This window comes from Sciurus vulgaris, assembly GCF_902686455.1.
Source record: "Sciurus vulgaris genome assembly, chromosome: 9".
Lineage (NCBI taxonomy): Eukaryota > Metazoa > Chordata > Mammalia > Rodentia > Sciuridae > Sciurus > Sciurus vulgaris.
The window spans coordinates 66345084-66363780 of NC_136469.1; the positions used below are offsets into that span (position 1 = coordinate 66345084).

At 34.2% G+C, this 18697-nt stretch overlaps 1 protein-coding gene across 5 annotated transcripts in view; it reads right to left on the reverse strand.

Moving 5' to 3' along the window:
• GRID2 (glutamate ionotropic receptor delta type subunit 2) overlaps positions 1 to 18697 on the reverse strand; it is a 1449748-nt gene that overhangs the window by 732032 nt on the left and 699019 nt on the right. The gene's annotated exons all lie outside the window — the stretch shown is intronic.

Below are 18697 nucleotides of genomic sequence, written 5' to 3' on the forward strand. Positions count from 1 at the left end.
TTTAACAAATGAAATTTTAAAAATCTTAAAAACTTATTACCCAATAGAATCTATGTTTTTTGTTCATTCTCTGGGACAAATATAACACTAGAAATCAACTCATTTAATAAAATGATTTGAAATGTGGAGTGAATCATTCAAGTCTGCCAGGTTATCTTAAGTCAAATGTATTATATTTTTCTCTGTGGGGATAAGTATAAAATGTTTCTGATCCAGTTTTGAATTGGGTAAACTATTGAATTCATTATCAAACTTTTAAAAGTTTGTTTATTTATTTATTTTTAACCTTCTGTGAGTAAGTTCAGGACCTGTGAATAGAAAACCATAGTGTAAACAAACCAGCACATTTTTATCAACCCTATCAACCTCAGCACCACTGGTCTGTGAAGAAAGAATTTGGAACTTTGTGCCGTAAAGATACTGGGCTTCCAAGCAACTCTTCTGACTAGGTTCACAAACCCTTGCTCCACGTTACAAACATAGTTGAGAAAAAAAAAAATAAAACAATGAGGGGCTGGAGTTGTGGCTCAGTGGTAGAGCACTCACCTAGCATGCATGAAGAACTGGGCTTGGTCCTCAGTACCACATAAAAATAAATAAACAAAATAAAGGTATTGTGTCCATCTACAACTAAACAACTTTTAAAAATGAGAAATAACAAAAATTGTATCTTAAGCATCTTACTTGTCAATAAAGAATTAAAATTAAATTCCAGTAACAGCAAACCATAAGAAGGTCCTATCAAAATGCCTTTAGCTACATGGGCAGAAAAGCATTAGTAAGGAACATTATCCCAACATGAGGTAACAGTCAAAGACAGGGCGCTTCTCTCAATGTGTGTAAAAGAAGCTAAACATGAGAGAATGGTAGAGAAAATGTTTTTAAAATGTAGTAAAATTATCCTTGGAGGTCTGTTGGCCGGTGGTAACCATTAGATCCTACCCAGCAGGGTTAAACTTGTAGAGTCATCTGCAAGTGACAACTTATAAAGATGTATTGTAAGGAATAAGATCAGAAACTTCCAACAGCAATTCACATTGGCACAGTATGGAAGGAGGGAGCATGCTGTGAATGGATCTTGCTGCTGTAGATAGGTTCTACAAGCATCTGTGATTTCTCTTTGTCCCCACCGTGGTCAGTTTTCCTCACTCCTCTCCGTACAAAGCTGGCACTCTAACTTACATTAAGTTAATGTGGGATAGCAGACTAGATTGATGCCATGCCAGTTCCTGGAGGTCAAGGCAGGCAGGCTTACCTTGGTTTTGGTTAAATCATTTCCAGGCTCTCTTTAGTTATACAAATATAAGACTAACCACCCACTTTTTCCAGAGAAAAGTAATACATTTTTTTTAATCTGCATGCCCTGTTGCACATTGCAAGGTTAAGTATTTGCTTATTCACCTTAGTTTTCAATGGACTCTAGCTATGATGAGTCTATGGCACTAAATGGGAAGGAAAGTACATATCCAGAATAATCTATATTGAACCATTGGTACACACACACACACACACATACACACACACACACACACAAATTATCATAAATGACCACAAAACCAGACTTTGATAACTGTGTTACAGATAAGCAGTTTTCTGTTTGTCTGGATCAGAGTAATTTAAAGTGCTCATTCGTACACAGATTCCTGGTCTGGACACTAAGTGTTTCTGAGGCAATACTTGGGGAGGGACCTGAGAAGTAACATTTTTGACAAGTTTCCAGGCGATGTTGCTCCGCTAGGACCACAGTTTAGAACTACTGCTATTGATGAGTGTGATTGCCTCTTACAATGGAGTGTACCTTCAGTGATAGCTGTGGGGGGAGACTGTACACTCTCTGAAAATATTTGTTGGGGGAGTTCATTTCTACTAATAAGGAGAGCTGATGGTACCTATTAATCAGCTGATGCTTCCTCTGATTCAGTAAAGCAAGATACTGCTATAAGGGAGTAGAAGTAGTAGAAGTTAGCGGACATTTTTTTCCACCCTGCAAAAACAGCTCTGGATTTTGTGTATGATGCTGTGAATACTGATCACCTTCAGCAATAGTGGAGGAGAATGAATCAGGCTGACCAGTGGGCACTGCAGAACAGAAACTGAGACTAGTTGCTTAGGAATGAATGAACAACCCAGAGTTTACTTTGGAGCATCTGATGAGAGGCTCAGGGGATGAATGGAGTTTTATAATTCTGAGGATCAGGCTCAGAATCATAGTAACTTGAATATCAAAGGAATGTCATTCTTTATTCCCACATATATTGAAGATGTATAAGTGTGTTACCAACAGTTGCCTCCACAAAAGACGACATAAATAGGAGTGTACTCAGATGAGAAATTTGACCAATCTGTTTCAAATTTCAGTGATTTTTAAATGTTTTAAAATTATTTTTTATTTTTTAATATAATGATGCAATCCCCCCTTCAACTCAACAGCAAATAACAGGGCAGTGAAAATATATTTTAAAACTCAGATAAATTACATTGATGATACTCTAGACTAATAATAAAAATAATACTTAGGCATCTTTAGTACTATTGCAAAATGGAGACAATGAAAACCAAATGATTTTACAATGATTGCTTGACAGAGATTAGGGAGAGTGACTGATACAATAATGAAGTACAGTTATGGGAACAGATATAATAACTATAAAATTATAGGATAAGAAAAAGTGAATAAATATATACAATGGAATATTACTCAGCCATAAAGAATAATAAAATTATGGCATTTGCAGGCAAATGGATGCAGTTGGAGAATATCATGCTAAGTGAGATAAGCCAATCGCAAAAAAACAAAGAATGAACGATCTCACTGATAAGCAGATGATGACACATATAGGGGGTGGGAAGGGGGCAAGAATGGAGGAAGGAGGGACTCCATAGAGGGATAAGAGGGGTGGGAGGAGTGGGGGGGAGAAAAAAATAACAGAATGAATCAAAAACTATTACCCTAGGTAAATGTATGATTACACAAATGGGGTAAGCCTCTACTTCATGTACAAACAGAAAAACAAGATGTATCCCATTTGTTTACAATAAAAATGAATTTAGAAAAATAATAATAATAAATGGTGGCTAGGTTGTGGAGGAAAAGGAACAACACTATTAAAAAAATAAGTAAAAGCAAAGTTTCAGGGAAAAGTGTAAATAAATCACTGGTCACATTCTTTGTTCTCTTTGATTAGCTGAGACAGAACATATGGTTTTAAAGAAGCATTTTATGTTACAACCAGGTAGGAATGCTGTTTCTATATTCTACTAACTTCAATGAGGAAACTTCTTGTCAATTCTAAACTTAATTCCAAAGCTTTCTTAGTCAGGGAAAAAGTAAAACCTTCTTTGAAAGTCACTCCTTTTAGAAGTAAATTTTAATTTCTCCCTGTCAATATCTTGTTCAGTCATTTTAGACAAGTCACTGAACTTTCTAGGCTTGTTTCCTCAGCTGGAAAGTTGAGAGAATCATGACGACCTATCTTGCACATTTGATGAAGAGTGCCCCTGATAGAAAGGAAGCACCTTCTAGGAATGAGACACTGTGTACGGAAAGAATGGAAGCTGCATTGCCTCTCAGTAAAGGGGCTGGGGAGGAAAGACAAAACATCTTCTCAATGCTTTTGGCAATTGTCATCTGATCTGCCTGGGTGTCCTACTCTTAACTTCAGATTCTCTACCAGCAAAAGCTACTCCTTTTATTTCTTATTAATCAGGAATATGTTTTGCCTCCAAGGAATCTTTGAACAAAACTTTCAGCTGTAGAACTGAGCTATGCTTTGTTATTGATACAGACATATTGATGGTTTTAGTAAAGTCTTTCTAACAGTTGGGTTCTAATCATATTATTACCTGCAACAGCCATTACACATTCCAAATTAAGATACTCAAACATTGTGCCAGTCAGTTTAAAACAACAATTGTGTTGAATAAGAGTGATGTGGAACTCTATTTCTTCTGACTGTGTTTACTCACAGCTGAAAATCCCTCAGTGGGATGACCTTTCTAGTCAACATTTAAAAAGCTTTATAATACTTTCCCCCAGTCAGCTTAGAGCAGGGGATTATTCTTTCCCAGGAGAAAATAAAATTAAAATGCTGCAAGGCCTGTTGGAAAAGTGAAGGCGAGGATAATGATAGCAATAATAGGCCAAATAATTACACTAATTGTTTATTTGTTTGCAAAGGGTGATATTCAATATTTATTATGTTCAATTCTGGTGTAACACTACCGTCTTTGTACATATATATTCATCCCGGATAGCACTATCCTGTCTCAAACAAAAAGCAACCTCTTATGAATTTAATGTAATAGTTGAATTTATGTATTCACCTTTAACTTAAATATCTAAAAACAAGCAATTTAGTTGGGGGAAAAAACCTTGAAATATTTTTAGTTGCTCCTTGTAAATTGTTGTTGAGCACATGCAACACATGCCACACACACACACACACAAGCACATGCATATACACACCAGGTATTATTCTTTGTCTGGTCAAGGACTGACTTCACAGTTCCCATGGCAACCCCGTTTGCTCAGTGCTCTCTTTCAGCAGCTGCTGATTACACTTTGAATTTTATTTGCATTCATGATTAAGGAGGAGTATAAAAGACTGAGGTAAATTAAAAAAAAAAAAGCAATAAGAGGATAAAAAACATTTCATTCAATGATTGTCTGCAGCTTTAATTAAAAATAAAAGAATAAAGGGAGATACCAGGATTTCAGAAACTTTTATTTAATGGTTGACTGGATCTGGCAACAATATTAAATGAAGATGCCACCACCATCCCAAACTTCTACAATTTGCAGGCTGTGCACTATTAGCGACCAAGACCAAGTAGACAGTGTTTGTATTCTAGTAATAGTCTCTGCTTTCAGAAAATAATACATGCATATTTCTTGGACTGGATTAAGATAAAAGAACTTAAAACTATTTAGTGCAGTACAATTTGTTCAAATCATGCAACGTCCTTTCAGGAAGTATGCTCTTTGATGTCAAATGTCACTTGTCCTTGGCTTTTTTATGTTCATGGGAATTTATTCTATCAATTTTAATATAGGAAGATAAAATACATTGTTATTGATAACTACCAGAGCATAAATAGGAAGACAAGAAACCTGTAGAAATATGAAACTTTACTGGGTAAGATTGTACAATTTTAAAATATGCTCTTTGAGCATGTATATGTCCTGTTAAGAAAATGCAAAAGAATTAAAAATAAATATATAATTTTATATTACAGAGCAAAACATATTGGAAGAAAAGTATTTTTATAAAATTTCATACATATTTCTGATTTTTCATGGTTTTCTTGATTTAACTCTAAAATAAAAAACACATTTTTTCTGTGATGTAGTAATGAACACATTGAATTATATCATTCTGGTAAGGACATTTATCTTTGGACAAACCTTTTTATCTAAAGATTATATTACTGCATTAACTTTTCTGGAGAATAATTTCAAATTCTCACTGGTTAATTTCACAGTGATAAACTGCACATCAGTGAATTTGTATTTTTAAATACAATTAATGAAATGGTCAGAAAAACAGAAAATGAAAATAAAATATATGTAATTGTGACCTTAGAATTGCTATTTTGGACAGAAATGAATCTGCATGTCAACATCCTAAAAATTTTTATTTTCGTATCTATAAGGGTTTTGTACTTTTATTTTTTCTACAAATAAATGAGAATACTGATAGTTAGCAAAACTACACTGTTCATGTATAATTCTCAAATTCCCTATACTTCCATTTTCCACTGTAAGAAAACATGACTCACTTTGAAATAAAATGTGTTTTAAATGATACTTTAGTGCAGAATTTAAAGAAAACCATTACTCTGTTATCGAGCCCCTAATTCTCATTATTTGAATGTTTTAATAATTTATTATAGATGTTGCTCTGTTTAACTTGACCTTCTAATATAAAGATCTTCACCCAGATGTGTTCTGCTTTGGAATTCCAGAGCTTGCTCTGAAGACAGCAGCCTCCAAGGAGATCAAGTCCTTTTAATAAATGAGGGCCATATTAATATTTCTTTCAGTAAGTTTGGGTTTTCCCTGTCATGTAAGGGCCTCTGAATCAAAAACCTTCTTCCTATTTCTTATTTACCTGTATTCAAATAAAACTATGCCCCAGATAAGGAAATGTCAAGGATGCCTATACCTAGACCACAGACCCACAACAATCTTTCTTTATAAGAAAAAGGACAGAGATGAAATGTCCTTCGAGAAAAAAAAAAAAGGGATTTGCATTTTCTTCCCTTGTTTATCTTAGAATTTGTAACTCATCTCCTATGTCCCTCTCAACTGGAAAGGCTTGTAATATGAAGTGCCAACAAAATTTTCTGGAGCTTTATTTTCAAACAAGTGATTATTTATTTATTTAGTATGGGGGAAGGCTAGAGGAGAGAGAAGAGGTATATCTGAAAAGGTCACCTTTCACTTAAGCATTATTGTCAAATAACCGGGATTTCCAGAAGTCAATGACTTGTCAAAGGCAGGAATTTACACAGAAAGTGTTACAGAGAGGGACGGGATACCTAACTGAGAAGAAGGTAGACTATTTGGTCTGATTGGTGGATTCACTGAAAAGCAGAGGGAAACTATAGAAACTGGAAAGTCATAGGTATTCTAAAAACCAGAAAAGTGCTAAATACAAGAAGAAGGGATAAGGTTTCTCTCATACTTATAAAATGATGACAAGTGCTTCTTGTCTGAGCCAAATATTCAGAGTAATTCAGACTTACTGGCATCCAGATGCTGAGTGTTGATGTGGACTCCTAGCCAGAAAACAGTGAGACACATGGGACTTACTAAAAATGACCCAGGGGCACTGCCATTCCAAGTGGTATACCTCACATACTCAGCAAAGACCCTTACAGGAAAGCCCATAGTGTATCTCCTATTAGCCTGGGTACCATCAGCATGCTTGGTGCCTTTCATTTCTAGATTAAACATCTTTACCACATTTTTTTCCATGGAATATTAACTCCTAGAACATCACCTGTGAGCTGGACCACAGCACAGTCTTTGGTTTCAGAGTTTTATTTTCTCCTTAGACATTTTTTTTTTTTTTTTAAGACATCTGGATAGCCTATGTGAGAAATGGGAATACCCCCAGGTCATTCAAAATATGCATGTGATGTTGGAAATTGATGGATAAGGTAGTTTCTTTATTCATCTACATAAATTGAAAAGGATTTGGTCCTTTGGGGAAAAGTGCATGCTTCCTTTCTGTAACAGTGAAGTTAAATATTGTTCTGTAACTGAAGAAATTTATGACTATAACTCTCTGTTAAATACAGTGATCCTAATTGGTTTTAAAGTAAATGTATTTTGGGGAGATTTAGTGAACTATTGCTATCAATACTACTGTTCCTTGCAAAAGTACTGTAGTCCAATTCTAACACTATACGAGCAACTAAATGTCTTTTCTGTTTTAAAAACTTTACTTTTCAGAGCAGATTTAGGTTTACAGAAGAAATGGGATAATAGTATAGAGTTCCCATGTGTCCCACATTCAGTTTCCCCTGAGATTACCATGTATTTGTACAATACATTTGTTATAATTAACAAATTTTCATCCAGTATTATTAACTACACTCCACAGTTTAAATCTCTGCAGTTTTGACTTAGTGTCTCTGTATATACCAGAATCCCAGCCAGGATACCACATCACATTTAGCTGTCATGTCTCTCTATGCTCCTTTCTTCTATGGCAGTTTCCAAGACATTTCTTTTTTTGATAACTTTGATGGTTTTGAGGGATACCGTTCAGGTATTTTGTAAAACGACTTGCTATTGGTATATGATGTTTTCTTAAATAAAGTGTGGTTAAGGGTTACTGAAGGAATACTATGGAAACAAAGTACCATTTTTAACACATCATATCATCATATCAAGTCCACATACAGTCAACATGATTTATGGCTGTCCATGTCTACCTTGATCACCTGATAGAGACTGTCCATCAAGTTTCTTTACTGTACATCTACTCTCCTACTCCTTTTCCATAGGTTAGAGTTTGGAGCATTATATGCTCTTTCCACCACACATGTATAACTACATTAATTTTTCATTATTCTTCTATTTGAGAAATTTGTCTCTTCTCTCCCATTTGTTAATTTATTCAATCAAACACACAAACATACACATATACATATACATACATGCACACACCCATGGGCATTTATCTTATATTTAATACAATAACTTGTAATAAATTCCATTTCAAGACTTCAGGAAAACAGGCAAAGCCAAATGCCATAGTGTGAGGATGCTTGAGTGATTTGTTCTAAATGAATTTGATTCAGAAGCAACACTTGTCAATTAAGGATGGAGCTGAGGAGCTGTTTCCTCATAGGAACAGAGAGGAAAAATCCATGGATTGATCATATTAAAAACTACTCTGATTAGAATATTAGGAAAGGATAATTTATCCAAATACTCTTTCAGATGCTAAAAAGGATTTTAAACATAATTTATAAAATTGATTTTATATATTTAAATGAGTTACTATAACCTTTATAAACTTTATTTATAAACTTTACATTTATATGTATATAAATGTAGAGAGAAAAAAGCAAGAGACTAAGCCTGTTATGAGAGTCTCATCTGTTGAAATTCCATCAGCATTCATATTTTTATCTTAGAATCTTTCACGATTTCTCTCACTCTACATTGCCCTTTAGGTAAAAGAAGAATGTGAACTTTAAAAGAAATTCACTGGGGAATCCTGGCATTTTTATTACAAAAGCTAGATGCCTAAAGAATGATTGACAGAGATTGTTATTGGTTATCATTGGTCATAGCTTAAATGTGCAGAAGATGTAATATCATGATGGAAAGGAAGAGAGGAACATGCATGAAACTGTAAATATTACAGGAGCATTTGACAGTTACAGGAGAATGTGATTTACGTATATAAAGTTCATGACAATTATTGTTTACTACAGAACTTAAAGGTACAAAAACATGCAGTAGCTTTCCTACTCACTGCCTTATACTTCGTAAGACTCCCAAGCAGTCTATGTGTGTTCCCATCTTTGCTTGCCATTTTTTCATCTATTAAAACATATTTTCTAAGATATCAAAGGATTAAGTCTGCTCTACTCAAAATTCTTGATTATATAGCTATCAGTGTATATTATAAAACATTGGGACATTGTATAGTATACAGACTTACTTGGATGAGGAAATAATTGCTCATGCTATAGAGTTCATTTTAAAGCTCTTCATTTCTTCATAAAATCCATATAAATACACATATATTGAAAGTGGAAAAAGTAAAAGTCAAGAGAATAAAGTTTCAGACATAAGTTGGCAGAGAGAAGTCATTTATAAATGGTATCTGATCTATAAAGCTGCGGTGAGACATAGGAATGACTTTGGACTGTGCATATTTCACAGCAGCAAAGTCCAAACTAACAGGAAGTTAGTAAACAGAAGTTCTGAGCTGTTGTCATACAATGTAGTAGTTAAGTCATGAACTTCAGAGAAGCTAGACAGACACCACAGGAACAGATGTGCCAAGATGCCAAGAGGCATTCAGAGCAAAAAAGATAAAGACCAAGAGGGAACATGGCCAAAGGGCTGTAGGTAGAAGTCTGCAGCACTGCAGTCACTTTGTGTCATGAATTCCTATGGGCTGAGTATGGGGCCTTGGAATTGTGATAGATATCTATAAGCACATGGTGGGATTAAACACAAAGTGTGTACTTCATCAGATTTTCTTTAGTTGTGGACAGAGTCTTACAAGCAGCAGCATCACAGAAATATAACTATTGTGTCATCTTCCTGCCTACAGAATAACAGAACACAGGGAGCTGGATGCAGCACAGCTTCTCAGTAAATACGAAGTGAGAAAGTGCATTTTCTTAAATTATTAGCTATTTTCTCTCCATTGTCATTATCATTTAATTAAAACCCTTTCCCAAGTATCCTTAAGATATAATTAATGCCCAAGCAGCTACTAATATGTTTAGATTGTACACAGCATTTTCTAACTTTCCACTAATGATACCTTGAAGTGATCAGAAATGTCCTGGAGCATACACAAAGTTGGCATTATCTTTTTCAGGCTTAAGCATACTTAAAAGATCACTAATGCATCTTGTAAATATGTCAACATTACTCTAGAGAGAAAGTTATATTCAAGAAATGATGGGTTAATTAACTAGCATGCTTAAAGATTCTTAAGCAACAATAGCAACACATCCTTCGACTTTCTCTTATTTTCAACATAAATACAAATGATGTAAAACCAATATCACCTTTTGATTCAGCATGAATAATTAAGAATATTTTTTCCCTATAATTACTATTCTGCATGTTTAAGATTTCTTCTTTCTTATATTTGTAAAAGGACTTGTCAGGTCTCTTTTCCATCTAAAGGACAGCAATCATCTTCAGCTGAGTCTTTTGGTAAGAGAAAAGAAGTTTTCTTAACCAAAAGGATTTAATGTAATGTACATGTTCTTTCAAATGTAATGTACATGTTGTTGGATATGTTGCAAAGATATACCACCATTTTTTCTAAGTTTCTATTCTTGAACATGTGCAATTAATAGCAATAGATGAACAGAACAAGTTAAGTTCAGACACTTTATATAAATTCTACAAAGCTTTTTCCATGGGAAAACAAAAGGCTCATTGTGGGAGGTGAGTCCCAAGGACTGATTAGATGGAGAAATACCAACTGGTTTTTGAAAGTTATCTAAAAAACTAGGAATTAAGAAGAATACTCCTCTCAAACTTTCACTTTCCTCATTATTTTTTCATGTAAGTTTTCCTTCTCTCATAAGCCACCCACTTAATATTAGAGACAGTAATATTTGATATCACTCACATCTATGATGAGCATATTTAAATTACACAACTGGACTTTAATGATACCATTCCTCATTTTAAACTTGATCTCTGAGAAAATACACCATGATCTTTTATTTGTTTGCTTTCTTCTCTCTCTCTCTCTCTCTCTCTCTCTTTCTCTCTCTCTCTCTCTCTCTCTCTCTCTCTCTGCTCTTGTTGTTCATGAGCAATTACTCTATCACTGAGCAACACCCCATCCCTACACACGCTTTTTAAAAATTTTTTGCTAAAAACAGACACAGACGCTTTTTTATATGAGCCTCTTATGTGTTCTGTGAACCTGTTATTGACCTTCTTGAGTGAATGTCTTGTCACCCGTTATTGCTGAGGTTGATTTGCATTGATTTGTGTTTCTTCTTTCAGAGGTTCAAGGTTCAAGCATTGTTTGTGAAACCTACCCACCATCTCTACTGACTTGTGTGCTCTCTGCTCCTTCCTACCTTTTCACCTTTGTGTAATGCTTTTGTATGGTGCACTGCACCATCCATGTCTGTCTCTCTTCTTAATAAATTGTTAAGTTTTTTGAGGGCAGGGGTTATTGTTTTGAGGACAGGAATGTGTTCAACACCTGGCATAAGTTCAATAAATAAATACCAAACTTTAAAAAAATCATTTATCTCTGGACTTCATAAACTGCCGTTTGATTTTTGAATGATCTCGAAAGTCTCTAAGAAACACCTAATTGCTAATCCATAACTCATTCTCAGTAAATTGGTATAAAAGAATCTCAGCCACTATCCTCCAGTCTATTACTCCGGCTAACCTTGTTCATTAACCAACCTTGACATCTTGCCCAGAAAAGAGAGAGCAATTGTCTGTTGAAATGGATGTTTATGATTACCTTCTATAATCGAACACTCAAACCTTTGCATCTTTTCTCAATTCTTTATGTCCTTTACTTTCTAATCAGAAGGTAAAATGTAGACCCTCACTGTGTCATTTCAACAGTAGCCATGACCTCTTTGTTGAGAGGCTGCTTCTCCAAGAGTGGCTACTTGGTCTGATGTCTAGTGTAATTTCAAGATAAATGTGAAATGCAGTTATGCTGTGATCTCCATGGGAAAATATCGATGGTTTGTTCATATAAGGTCTTAATAGGTAAAGTATTTTCTAAGAATATTTTCATCATGACAAAACTATATGAGCCATTGCAGATGACTTGATGATTAAAAATAGATGCCATATTTCCTGATAAAAGGATGCTATATTTCTATGTATGATAAGACTTTGGGCAGGTATCTATCCAAAGAGGAACAAAGTATGAAAAAGATTCAGATAAAAGAAAGACTTATTAGTACAAACAATTCCATATATTTTTCTCACATCTGAAAAAATTGGTTTTTAATTTGCCTTTTAATCATTTTTCATATCTTTATATTCTTAAATTGTTGAATATATGTTCTACATTTTCTTGAGCATATTATTTTGCCTATATCTAATTAAACTTTTTTTGTTTGTTAGATATATTTTTCTTAAGGTAACTGTAAAATCGCCTTTTATTAGGTTACAACTGTATATAAGAATCATCAAATTTGGTAAACAAATCTATTACTTTTCAAAGTCTGTTAGCCTACTCATAGAACATATCTAATTTTTCACTTCCATTACATATAAAATAAAATGTTTTATAAAAATAATCTTAAAAATGTGTGGTAGAGTTAGACTTATACAATATTTAAATTATGAAAAAATATATAAAGGCAGAGTTTCTCTGGATGGACTTTCTATTCAACAACTCCATATAGAAGTCAAGGCTTTGCTCAGCACAAGGCATAACACATCAGAATATGTGCTAGTAGAAATATAAATTCAATTATTTCATTTTTGATTATGTAAAATATGATCTTTCTCATAAGTTTTGAGAACTATCACAGTTATATGAAAAAAATGTGTAAGGGCAATCTTATGCCATTCATATTGCCACCATTTCAGAACATGAGTTAGTTATTATAGTTTGTAGATAGGAACTAACATCTGGAAGTTTCCTTCTAAGAATTATAGATAAAATCCCACTTATGTGTGTTGAACTAGGAATCAGTGGACTAATTGATGGATGAAGTCAGAAACCTTCAATGTCAACTTCTAGGGAGAGAAGGGCTCCTATACCATTGATATTTGACTCTAATCTAATTAATGATATTAATATGCCCTAAGAAAGATTATGCAGTTCAAAAGAACAGATGATTGTCATTCTGAAAAAAAATAAAAATAGCTGAGGAAAAAAAATGAGCAAATTACCTACACATTGTTCTACAAGTTATCCGAAACAATGTTTATACTGTTATTTATATAATCAGTCTCTAAGAGTTCAATTGACTTGATTTCCGCACTCAACAATACACTTTCAGTTTGCTAAATAAATGAGGCTAAAAATTTTAACAACCCTGAATTTATCAAGGTTTCATCATACTCAATTCCTTTCATGAATGATATCTCATTCACACTTTTAAACACTAAAAAAATTATCTATTATTTCAAACATAAGTTTTATTATGCTGAACTTGCTTTGTGATCTTAATTTTACAACCTCTTTCTTTACCCTTATTTTATAGTTTCATGTTTTTCGTATTATTTTTTACAATTTCTTATTCTTAGGTATCTCCTACTGGAAACCTTAATAAGCTTAACCAGAAAATTATATTGCAAAATAGGACTCACAAAGATACCAGAGGTAGCCTCTTATAACTGTCAACCTCAAAAATTACTTAAAACCTCAAAAAAAGGCCAGCAAAATAAAAAAGAGGTAAGTTATTGACCTTAATAATCATATTTTCTTATATAACTACATGTAACATTTCAAGTACATAGTCTCAACACAACACTAATCTGATTTTTTTGTTGTTAACATTCACAAATTGAATCACTGAGCAAATAAAAATACACAAAAGGCTTAAGTTATCAGTCAACCAGTGTAGAGTTAAAATTGTATCCTGATGAGTGTTGGTCTAATTGTTCCTACTGACTATAATTCTGTATCCTTTGTATTCCTGTAGTACAGATGTAGAACAGGAAAAGAACACTACCTCCAAAATGCAATAATGACTATTAAAATCTTACTAAACTTAAAGTCAAAGTCATGTCCCAAAATTTCTGTCACCGTTTTGGCCCTTAATTCCCTTTCAAATCTAAAATTCTTTGTATCATTTCAAACCCCTTATATTTATTAGATACTGCTTTGGTTGTTAGAGATCTTTTCTTTAATATCCATATGAGGTAGATTATGAATACACTTCCTTTGTTCCTGCTCTTTACCGAGTAAGAAGAATATTTAATGCAATCATGGAATCTAGAGTTGGTGAAAATTTAGATGTCATTGAACCCTATTTTCCCCTTATATAAATAGGGAAATTAAATTGGGATAAATTTATGCTTTGTAAGTGCTCAAATAAGTGGTGATTTTTAAATTAAAATAAAAACAATTTGATTTGAGTGTTCATCTATATTCTTTTTATCAGTTGTGCGAAATGCTCAAGAGTTAGGTAACCACTAGACTAACAATTTAGTTCTGGACCAAAAATCTGTGGACATGGTGATTGTTGCCTTGCCGACCATGTGAATTCTTTTCTCATTGATGTCTTTGGTTGATTGAATCAATGAATTTTATCATCTATTACCAAGTGCTGCACTAAAACAAAGGAAGAATAGCATATTTCCTTATGCAAGTAAGAGCTATAGCCTTTTTGGATTTTCACTACTATTTAGTATAACTTGATGCCTCTACTATGCAAATATTAAGTTGCAACATCTCTACAGAATAATCAGGCAGAAATTCCCCAATAGACTGGGATCATTGCAAAATATGGCAGAAATGTTGATAGTAATTAAGATTAAGGAAAGTAAGTTAAACTTGATTTTGTTGATAACTGAAAGCATCTAAAAGCTGTGTTTGCCATAATTTTTAACAACTTTATTGGTCCTTATCTTTTTGATTTTTATTCTATTAAGAAAAAAATAAAAGAAAATTACCCCCAAAGACAGTTACCTAATTTAAAATGATTTCGATTTCCATTAATATAAGTATACATGGACTTTTCTAGGGTTTTTGTTTCTATACTAAAACATAGTAATTTTTTTTTTTTTTTGCATGCTTGTTTTGAAATAAAGGATTGCTTTTCCAAGAGAAATAAGAGTAGAGCGTGTGCAAACAAGTGGCAAGGGGGCAACAGACCCATACACTGAAATAGATGTATGTTGGTTCCTATTTTTAACAGCACAAATGGTAGAGAGTTACTCTATTGAGGTCAGTCTGCACACCTACCATTCATTGACGTGAGGGGTACAGAAGATTTTTCAATGCCCCAGGTGTACACCACCAGGGCAAGAAAAGTTTTTACAGAGCCTTCAAAGAACAGTGTAGCTGAAAAACTAAAAGAGGAAATGCCAATGACCACCTGAAATAAGATTCATCAGTTAGTCAAGGCAACTGTAGGTGAGAAGTCTCCATTAACAGTTTCTTAAAAGTCCCCGAAGATATCCATCCAGGCAATGAGTTAAATTTCAAAAGCTCCTGACCTGGAGAATTGCGGTAGATGGTGTCTAAGTCGGCTCCCAATCATCTTCCTCTTTAAGTGTTCATGCTCTTGTATTATTCCTTCCCTTTGAGATTGTGCTAAATCTAATCAATCACATCTACTGCTTAGAATACTGTGGAATTTCAGGGATGTCATTCTAAGATTAGATTAATAGGATATCATGCTTCTGTTTGAGACTCTCCTCTCTCACTCACCATGAGAGAAGTCAGATGTCACATGACAAGCTGCTCTATGAGACATTCATGTGGCAAAGACCTGATTTGTTTCCTATCACCCAGTGAGAACTTGAGACCTTCCGGTAGCCATGGGAGTAAGCATAGAACCCAATCCTCCCCCTCACAAGCTTTGAGATGACAGTAGACCAGCTAATGACCTCACTGTAGCTTCTAAGAGACTCCGAACAAAAGCCAGAGCACTAAATTGGTATGAATAATGTTTGTCATTCTAACTTGCTAAATTTGTGATAATTTTTTAAAAAATAGATGGCTAGAACTTGATATAACTAGTTCAAGTTACTGTCTTATACCCTGTCCTCCCCAACTTCTGACTCCAATCCTAGGAGATGAGACCTAAAGAGCAGAGAGTGATATGGATGAAAATAAGGGAGAGAAGCTTAGGATGGAAGGGGCATTCTACATTGCGTCTAGTTATGATCTTTGGTATGGTCTTGTATTAGAAATTTATGGCATGGTGACTATATTGCTTATAAAAATGTCTATAACAATATATACTATCAAAGACTAAGCTGAAAAGTCATGGAGCCTGCCATGTTTTCATGAGGGGCAGGGGAGGATAACCCCCACTGCATAAATTTTATAGAGAGACGGAGAGATTAGAATGATGTCATATTTCTCATTACATTCTATTGGGTTTAATATACTGTGTATACACTGCTCTGATAATTTTTCTGTTGAAACATTGGACTGAATGAGTTATGGGTCTTGGAATAAAATGGAATAAAGTTTGCCCAGAGAAGAAATAAGAAATGCAATATAATGTAGAGCCTGCATTAAATAAAGGTCACACATTTACTGTGACATGTTTGGTGATATAAAAGAACATAGTGGGGACAGAAAATAGTTAAAGCCCAACAGACTTACACAGAGGAATTCATGTTCAATGAGCAGTGTCATGACTGAGAAAGCTTTTTCAAGGTAGAGTGATATATCACCACATTGTGTGTAGTGACTGGGCTATTACTATTACTGGCTTGTTTACTACTTTTCTGAGTTTTTAATCCCTCAAGTTTGCGGCCCCACAGCCTGGTTTTAGAAGATATATGCTGATGACATACAAAGCTTATGCACAAACGACTTGTGCCACAAGATGGACTGACTGCCTTGCCCTCACTACTGCTGTCATTATTTGAAAATTACAATTTTTTTTTTTTTTTTTTTTGAGTTTTCTCTTTACCTAAGTGAGCTTTCCTGCTCAGCGTTACTGGAAACATGTCATGTGGCTTCATTCCTCTTTCCATATGCCTGGCCAGGCCTGCACACTCCTTTCACAGTGTTTATCCCAAAAGATGGCTAGATGTTCTTCAAGAGCAGCTCAAAGGCAGCTTAGTTTTTCCCCTCTGTGAAGCCAACTCCTTTGGACAGAGCTGATCACTCATCTTAAAAACATACTTCGTGCATATTATGATCACAGTACTCTGGCAATGAATATGTGGTTATCTATGATCAATTATCAATTACAATAAACAAGGGAAGGGCATATGGTAATGGTCCCCAAAATGTTTGCAGAGATAATGCAAAAGATGTGAATAAAAAAGTCACCTACAATTCTTAGAGTATTATCCACCTCCTTTGTTTTTCTCTTCCTAATGTGTGATAATTACAATTCCACATGGGGTTCTTTCAATCAGAATAGAATAGGCATTATTTTTTTTGAGGTGGTAGGAATTGAACCCAGGACATTGTGCTTGACAGGCAAGCACTCTATGAACTGAGCTATATCCCCAGTCCCTTAATTTTTTTTTTTTTTTTTAATGAAGTTTACATTTTTAAAATCTTTTCAGTTAGCAGTCAAGGTATTTTGTTATTCAAATTGATTCTTGGGGACTTTGTAATAAAGAAATTAACAAACTGAGATATGCACCTCATCCTCAGCTACAGGGAAGAGATTTCTAGACCCTGGGAATGTCATGCTTGATTAGTGTCTGTTTTTCCTGGGGGCCTTGGTCATGCCAAATAGTCTGACAACATGATTTAGTGTGAGAGCTAATCAAGCCAGAAAGACCAACATTATGATTCAGGATGAAGGTTTTAGTTATATAGCTAGATTTCATTAGATCAGTCATGAGAGTGAGCATGGCTACATACAGGACACTGGGGCTTGATGTTTTCTTGTTTGGCTATCCATGCTAGTTTCACACTGATGCCAAGAAAGAGCTGTCCTGACTCCACAAGGAACTATGGAAGCTCCATGTTGTTTTCTCAGACTGACCTATATACTTCTTCCTATGAGAGATTTTGTTCTTTGTCATTTCCCTGTAAGAAACCATAACCATGATTATAAACAGCTTTCAATGAGTTCTGTGAATCTCTCTAGCAAATTATCAAATCTGAGTTGGACTTTGGGAGCACCCTAAATTTGCAGTTAGTGTCCCAATTAAGGATGTTCTCGTGTGGACTATGTTCCCTCTAACTTCATGGTTGGCTAAACTCTTCACAGGGGCAAACCGCTATAGGTGCAGATGTTTATCATTATGTATAATATTGGGTACCAATGTTCAAGTGAAATTATTTCAATGACAGATAGCATATACATATTCACCTATTTCTATAGCATATATATTTTACATATGTATTATATATAATATACATTATTTTATATATATGTGTGTATATAGATAGAGAGAGAGAGAGATAGATTGATTTCACTTGGCACATGTCCTAGGGATTTTGTTGGTGTCAATTAACAGACATATCATATTTTATAGCAAAAGTAACACTTGCAGTAGGTTTCAGGATAGGAATAAATGCCAGAATAAGCTGTTGAACTCTGGCAGATATTGTTCTTTAATCGAGTGTGCAAATAGCAGCTGTCCCTTATTCCATGGGTATTAGTCAAGTTTTATATACCTTGATGTTTTCCTTTGTCATTTCTAAGATATAGGATTCCATTTCTAAATTATGTAAAATATATATATTCTAATTTCTCAGTATGAATATTATAAAACATTTTTTGAAAATCTCAGATATTTCCTTAATGAGAGAAAATTAAAAATCTGTGAATCTACCTTTAAGAACAATGGACAATATACAATGCTGAACTGTAGCAGTTCATAGGA